The sequence below is a fragment of the Myotis myotis genome, unplaced genomic scaffold, assembly GCF_014108235.1.
Source record: "Myotis myotis isolate mMyoMyo1 unplaced genomic scaffold, mMyoMyo1.p scaffold_m19_p_2, whole genome shotgun sequence".
NCBI classification, from domain to species: domain Eukaryota; kingdom Metazoa; phylum Chordata; class Mammalia; order Chiroptera; family Vespertilionidae; genus Myotis; species Myotis myotis.
In genome coordinates this window covers 142,604,579-142,613,194 of record NW_023416324.1, presented here as the reverse complement: position 1 = coordinate 142,613,194, position 8,616 = coordinate 142,604,579, and the positions used below count along the sequence as shown (strand labels likewise).

Below are 8,616 nucleotides of genomic sequence, written 5' to 3'. Positions count from 1 at the left end.
ATGAAAAAGGACCAACTAGAAATTAAGCATACACTGACTGAAATTAAGAATAATATACAGAGATCCAACAACAGACCAGAGGATTGCAAGAATCAAGTCAAAGATTTGAAATACGAAGAAGCAAAAAACACCCAACCAGAAAACCAAAAAGCAAAAAGAATCCAAAAATTGAAGATAGTGTCAGGAGACTCTGGGACAACTTCAAGCGTACCAACATCCGAATTATAGGGGTGCCAGAAGGAGAGAGAGAGGAAGATATTGAAAACCTATTTGAAGAAATAATGACAGAAAACTTCCCCCACCTGGTGAAAGAAAGAGATTTACAAGTCCAGGAAGCTCAGAGAACCCCAAACAAAAGGAATCTAAAGAGGACCACACCAAGACATATCATAATTAAACTGCCAAGAGCAAAAGACAAAGAGAGAATCCTAAAAACAGCAAGAGAAAAACAGTTAGTTATCTACAAGGGAGTACCCATAAGATTGTCAGCTGATTTCTCAACAGAAACTATGCAGGCCTGAAGGGAGTGGCAAGAAATATTCAAAGTGATGAATAGCAAGAACCTACAACCAAGATTACTTTACCCAGCAGAGCTATCATTCAGAATTGAAGGCCAGATAAAGAGCTTCACAGATAAGAAAAAGCTAAAGGAGTTCATCACCACCAAACCAGTATTATATGAAATGCTGAAAGGTATCCTTTAAGAAGAGGAACAAGGCCGAAACCGGTTTGGCTCAGTGGATAGAGCGTCGGCCTGCGGACTGAAAGGTCCCAGGTTCGATTCCGGTCAAGGGCATGTACCTGGGTTGAGGGCATATCTCCAGTAGGAGATGTGCAGGAGGCAGCTGATCGATGTTTCTCTCTCATCGATGTTTCTAACTCTCTATCTCTCTCCCTTCCTCTCTGTAAAAAATCAATAAAATATATTAAAAAAAAAAGAAGAGGAACAAGAAGAAAAAGGTAAAGACACAAATTATGAACAACAAATACACATTTATCAACAAGTGAATCTAAAAATCAAGTGAATAAAAAATCTGATGAACAGAGTAAACTGGTGAATATAATAGAATTAGGGGCATAGAAAGGGAGTGGACTGACAGTTCTCAGGGGGAAAGGGGCCTGGGGGTTTCGGGAAGAGACTGGACAAAAATCGTACACCTATGGATGAGGACAGTGGGGGCAGTAAGGGCAGAGGGTGGGGTGGGACCTGGGTGGAGGGGAGCTATAGGGGGAAAAAAGAGGAAGAACTGTAATAATCTGAACAATAAAGATTTATTAAAAAAAAATTGTTGATTTGGGAAATGAGAAAGCAAAAAACACCCAATCAGAAGAACAAAAATTAAAAATAATCCACAAATATGAAGTTAGTGTAAGGAGCCTCTGGGACAACTTCAAGTGTACCAACATTCACACCATGGGGATGCCAGAAAGAGAAGAGAGTGAGCAAAATGTTGAAAACCTATTTGAAGAAATAATGACATAAAGCTTCCCCTACTTGGTGAAAGAAATAGACTTACAAGTCCTGGGAGTGCAAAGAGTCCCAAACAAGAGGAACCCAAAGATGCCCACACCAAGACACATCATAATTAAAATGCCAAAGGTTAAAGACAAAGAGAGACTCTTAAAAGCAGTAAGATAAAAACAGTTAGTTACCTACAAGTGAGAATCCATATGACTGTCAGTTGATTTCTCAAAAGAAACTTTTCAGACCAGAAGGGAGTGGCAAGAAATATTCAAAGTGATGAATAGCAAGGACCTACAACCAAGATTACTCTACTCAGCAAAGTTTTTATTTAGAAATGAAAGTCAGATAAAGGGCTTCACAGACAAGAAAAAGCTAAAGGAATTAATCACCACCAAATGAATATTACATGAAATGTTGAAGGGCATTCTTAAAGAAGAAAAAGAAAAAGAAGTAGAAAAAGAAGATGAAGAAGAAAAAGAGAAAGAAAATATGAACAATAAAATGTCAATAAATATATAGCTATATTTGATATATATTTTTAGATTCAATAATTGAATCTAAAAATAAAAATAAACTGAATAAGGAATTTAATGAGTAAAATAAACTGATGAATAAAATAGAACCAGAAGCATGGAAATATGAACCATACTGACAAATCTCAAAGGGAAGTGGGGGGCAGGAAGAGATTAACCAAAGAACATATGCATATATGCATTACCTATGGATACAAATAATAGGGAGTTGAAGGCCTGGGGTGGGGCAGTAATGGGGTGGAGGGAGGCAATGGGGGAAAAAGGAAACATCTGTAATACTCTCAACAATAAAGATTTATAAAAACTAATATAAAGAAAACATAGAGGGAAAGCTCCTTGACATTTGTCTTGTCATGATTTTTGAGTATGACAATAAAATCACAGGCAACAAAATGATAAATATATGAAATAGCAAATTAAAAGGCATCTGCATAGCAAAGGAAACAGTCAAAAAAATGAAAAAGCAGCCTACGAATGGGAGAAAATATTTGCAAACTATATATCTGATATGGGGTTAATATCCCAAATATATAAGGAGCTCATACAACTGAGTTCAAAAACCAAATAATGTAATTAAAAATGGGCAAATGACTTGATTAGACATTTTCCCAGTGAGGACTTGCAAATGGCCAACAGGTACATGAAAATTTGGTCAACATCACTAATCATCAGGGAAATGAATATCAAACCCACAATGCAATGTCACCTCACACCTGGCAGAATGACTAATATAAAAAAAGACAAGCGACAACAAGTTGAGGATATGTTAAAAAAGGAACCCTTGTACTTTGTAGGAATGTAATTTGGTACATCACCATGGAAAACAGTATGAAAGTTTAAGTTTCTCAAGATATTAAAACCTCCATATGATCCAGCAATTTCACTTCTAGGTATATATTTGAAGGAAATGAAGTCACTACTACAAAGAGATATCTTCACTCTATGTTAATTCACAAGCTGAGATAAAAAACCTAAAGGTTCATCAACAATTAAATAAAGGAAATCTAGTATATATATACATATATGTACATTAAAATATTTTTCAGCCATATAAAAAGATGAAATACTGCCATTTGTGACAACATGTATGAACATGAAGGGCATTGTGCTAAAGATAGAAGCCAAATATAGAAAGGTATGAAAGGTATGACACCACTTATATGTGGAATATAAAAAAGTTGAACTTAAAACCAGTGAATAAAATAGTTGTTACTAGGGGTTGAGGAGTGAAGAAAATGAGAGGGCATTGGTCAAGGAATAAAAGCTTTCAGTTACAAAATGACTGTCCTATAAATGTAGTTTACAGCATACTAACTCTAGTTCATAATACTATATTGTATATTTGAAATTTGCTGAGAGTTGATCGTAAGTGTTCTCACTAAAGATAAAAGGTAACTATTGTGAATTAGCTTGACTGTCAATATTAATATAATTTTGCCTTTGTTTAATTTAATTTAATTACTTTTAGTCAATGCTTTATTCCCTTTTATGTCAATTTCAAAGACAACAGATTATCTATATATATAAAAGCTTGAGCGACCGAATGACCAAATGACCAAACAATTGGTCGACCAGTCGCTATGACAAGCACTGACCACCAGGAGACAGACCCTCAACGCACAGGATCAGGCTCCCTCCTGTCTGGATCAGGCCTGCGGGGATCGGGCTGAAACCAGCTATCCAACATTCCCCAAGGGGTCCTGGATTGGGAGAGGGCACAGGAGGTCAAGGGACCCTACTGGTACACGAATCTGTGCACTGGGCCTCTAGTAATATTCATAAATTAGTTAAATAATCTAGAACTGAAGTGAGTAAAGATGTGAACCTTAAAAAAAAAATATATATATATATGTACATATATATATATGTACATATATATATATAAACTTTATTATATGATATATAAAAACACAGAGAACAAATAGAAATATATTCATTCCATAGCATGCAAACTTAAATAAACATCATTACTTGAGAACGTCTAAATGTTGTACGGAGCACATGGAACAAAAATCAAAATAAGAACAAGGAGCCGAAACCGGTTTGGCTCAGTGGATAGAGCGTCGGCCTGCGGACTGAAAGGTCCCAGGTTCGATTCTGGTCAAGGGCATGTACCTTGGTTGTGGGCACATCCCCAGTAGGAGATGTGCAGGAGGCAGCTGATCGATGTTTCTCTCTCATCGATGTTTCTAACTCGCTATCTCTCTCCCTTCCTCTCTGTAAAAAATCAATAAAATATATTTTTAAAAAAATAAGAACAAGAAATAACTTTGCAGTTATTTCTAAAACTGCAAACCTACAGGTCATTTCCATCTCCATCTAAAAGGCTATGTCCTGATAACTCCTAATAGCTGTAGGTAGTATTTGGAAAATAGTATTTGCCTTCTCTGCTGGAAGCCAAGAAAATGTGCAGAAGTGCCAACTACTATTCTGTGTTCTTAGTGACTTTTTTGCCCATTGGTTACCATCGCATTGGAACCTTGATTGCATATGTGTTTACTCTTACAGATCACCATGGCGGGGTGAATAGATCATGCTTGGATCCTGGCAGGGTGGAGGTTAAATGCTAGCCAAGCAGCCATAGGCCCCCGCTATCCACTAACAGAGAGTGGTAGAGCAGAGATCCCCAGATAGAGTATGGTGAGCCTAATTGGCAACAGAAGCTGGGTTCCCTGGATGTGAAGGATAAAAGTAAGAGAAGGATATGAAGACTTGAAAGTATATCTCTTTCTAACAGCACTTTTGTGTTGGTGAAAACTCAATAAGTTGATATTAAGGGGATAAATTAACAGTCAGAAGGAGTTACCCTATCTTTTATATCTTTTGACCCTCTAATTCTTGTCACACAATGAGATATATGGATTAGATAATTTCCAAGATTCCTTCAGATTGGATGTTTAATGTGTTCATTCCTGATTTCATTGATTCTTCTTGAAATTGGTCTGAATCTTGAAATTTGAATCTTAAATAATGTTTTCAGTTTTTTTTTGTTTTTTTTTTTGTTTTGTTTTGTTTTGTATTCTCAGTTTCTTTGTTATGAAATTGAGCAAATAATATCTAACTTACAGTGGAAAGACAATTTTGTGCTCAACACTCAGTAGAGCAAAATTGTTATGAGCCTATTTGCAAATGTAAGGAAAATTTAAAAATAAGTCAGAAAATATATTTACATGTTATACAAAAGATTCCTTACTGAGATGACTAAAGATTATAATAATTTTCTTAATTATACCTCACCTCTTAGGATCTTTGATGACATATCCAGGCTTTTGTATCTATGTTTTAATTTTGTACTTTTAATTCACATTTAAATCCACATTTGACAATCTTAGGTCTTAAGACTGTCTGAAGTTTTTTTCACATTTGTCATAGCTGATGATTATAACCATTATCTCAATTATATTAAGGTTAAGAGACATGCCTTTTATCACTAGCAAAACATTCCTTTTTGTTGTTTTATATTTGCTTTAAAAATAACACAGCAAAGTGCAAAGGGAAATCCTGAAATGTTTATTTGTCTGCTGGCACAAAATTCCTGAATTCAGAAGGCATAGGGGGATAAGTTATAACACAGGGAAGTTAAGATGGTATAAAAACCAAACTTGCAAATATCAAATGCCTATAAACATGACATATCCTTCACCATGTTGCAGATCACTTATTTGATAAAATTATTTTCCAGTTTCATCTTTTGCAATTTTCAAGCAAATTTTAAGCATTTTACATTTCTTTGTTTAAAATGTCATAGGTAGTGAAAAATCTGAAGATCTTTACTATGTATCTATCTGTTCCCTGATTTCTAAAGTATATATCAAAATATTTAATCTAGTTTCTCTTAGGTTGTTTTAATATGTAGACGCCTATGTGAGTTATAAATATTTTTAATTGGTAATTTATGTTACACATCTTCAATTTAGAAACAAACAAAAGTAGACAAAAGAAATAGTAAGACAAGCAGAGGAGAAATACCCAATATTAACATTTTAGTTTATAGCTAGATTTTTTCTGTATAATCATGCAGTAATTTATTGAGAAAGTATGTAACTAAACAATATATTACATTATGAATTAGGTTGACACAATATATCCATTGACAACATAATATTTTTGAACACTTTCAAAGAAGATACTGGTATTAGAGATCACAGACTCAGACTGCAAACTCATCTTTTATCTCCTCTGATTCCACTAAATGATCTATATATTCTGTAGGGAAAAAATACCCAGCAAAAATGAATGATTTCTATATCTTCTTAATAAGGTTTCAAAAGTTTCCACATTAACCAGTTTCTTTGTTGCAATTAATCAAAATATCAACTACCAAAATTTAGACCTTTTTTAAAAAATAAGGTTTATTCGTAATAACTATCTTCAATAATTCTGTATTTATATTTACCTGGGGAATGCACAAGTATAGATATTGCTAGCTTTAATATTTATTTAAAAGGTGTACTCTTTATGCTATTGCAAAAGGAAAAGACTCTTCTCCCTACTCTAAAAATCTCTTCCGTACTGTACGGAATTCTCAATGCTTTTGAACTAAGACTCTGGAGCACTCAGCAAAGAGGAGTTTTGGACAACTGACCAGAGGCAGGTTTTCTCTCTTCTCAGTTAGACAACTGAAAACAGGAGCTCTAGTTTTAAATAGTCAGAGCAAAGTTTAAATATTAGAAAAATAAAGAGAGGAAATACAACGAACTTCTTCAAAATACATGCCTGAGGTGAGCATAGCTTGTTATGGCAGCTTCCAGATGAAATCTTTAGTTTTGAATCTTCAGGCTCATATTTGCCAGTCTTTTCCTCAGGTCTCTGATTTGGTCATTCTTCTTGGTTAGAATTTCGTGTATGTTCCATTGGCTGCTGTTTGTTGGAATTTCTTCTCTAATTCCTCTTCAGCCAATCTCAGCTGCTCCTGAATCCTGGGTCGGTCATGCTTGGCTGTCACTAGATTCTCCTCCAGACATTTCTGGTTTTCTGTCTTAAGTGTCTTCTGAAACCCAGTCTTTAAAGCAGCAGCTGGGTTTTCCACTCAAGTCTCGGGCCTCTAGAAAGCCCTTTAGATTTCCTCGGTCAAGCTGTAAATACGCAGTGCTCTTTCTAGCTTTGACTTTTCATCCAATGAGTTTGTAGCCTGCATTTCCATGGTCTTCAGCCTTGACTTCAATTTCTCATTCTGTTCTTGAAGTCTTAAAATGTCCTTATTTCCACTTTTTTTTTAAGTGGATCAGGTTTTGGTTTTATGGTGTCTAGGATGGGTTTGTTTATTTATTTATTTATTTATTTATTTATTTATTTATTTATTTATTTATTTATTTTAATGTGCCTCAGGCATGAAACAGCTCTGGCCACCAACATAGGCATCAAGCTAGGATGAACTAAGAACTGTACACCTGCTTTGCCCCTGATTGATATAAGAACAGCACCACCAATCAGATGTCTCCTTGCCCATTGCCAGGGGGAATGATGGTCTTTTTTAGTGGTAGATGTCAGTTCTGCTTTTTCAAATTCTGCAACTTGTTCTAATTACTCTGGTTTCAAGTTCAGAGTTTCTGTTTGCAGCTTGAGGTACCACTTCTCAGCTTGCAAGAAATACTGCCCCAGAAGGAACACATTGGTGTAAGCTCCTTGCGGCCCATAGCCTGCAGCCCATTCAGAACTGCAGAGACTTTGAGGTGAGTCTCAGACCTCCCCCAGCCTGCTCTCCTTGAGGTCTTGGAAGCAGGAATCTACAGTTTTGAGTCTCAAGCCTCTTTTTGAACGAACTAAATGCATATAATTGATAGCTTCATTTTGGTGGTGCTCACTCAGGCCTTACTCTGCCAGGTGGCAATCAGCAGCCATGAGGGACGGGAGTGGCCAGGCACAGCCCCGCTAAACCGAGCACTGCCCCTGGTTGGACCGGAGGATGGGGAGGTTGGGCAGATTGTTCAGAAGCCCCCAGTTGCTAATGGGAAGGAATGCCTAGACCTTTTTTAATCAATACAGGTAACATCAAATATCTTCTGTAGCTACCAGAGGGGAATAAAAAATGGCTTTATACAGCAAAATAAATAGTCACAACCATAAACAATAGAGACAGCAGATGATTTTTATGAACAATAAATGAGTCTTATAATTTAACGTTTAGATCAGCTGGTGTGACAAGAATTTTTAAACATGCAATACCTGATTATTTGGTCTGGGGCACTGCTCTCTTCTCTCTTAGATTGATGAATAATAATAATAATAAAAAAATGAAAAGAGCCAACACAACAATCGCTGGCCAGTGGGAATGAATCAAAATTTTGCCTAGAAAATACATCTTTTGGAGTGACACAGAATTTTAGCAATTGCATTATGTGTGCCATGAGATGAAAAAGGTTGAAAATTGCTGCTTTAGATGAATTAACATTAAATGAATCAGAATCACAGATGGGGCTTTTCTTCCTTTGAAAGTATGTTTTAGTTGAAAACTTAAAAGTGAAAATATTTGGCAAGAAATTGGTGGTTATCTTATCAGTCCAAACCATGCAATCAGTTTTGTGATGTTTGCTAAAGACATAATTCAATCATCTCTAATAAGATAGTATTTTTTTTTTAAGTGGAGCTTTCTAGGTTGAAAGGCTGCTATGCAACTCT

At 35.7% G+C, this 8,616-nt stretch overlaps 2 pseudogenes; both read right to left on the bottom strand.

Annotated features, from left to right (window-relative positions):
- Nucleotides 1-6,609: 6,609 nt before the first annotated feature.
- LOC118675705 lies at nucleotides 6,610-7,785 on the bottom strand (annotated as a pseudogene).
- Nucleotides 7,314-7,458, bottom strand: LOC118678027 (annotated as a pseudogene).
- Nucleotides 7,786-8,616: the final 831 nt, after the last annotated feature.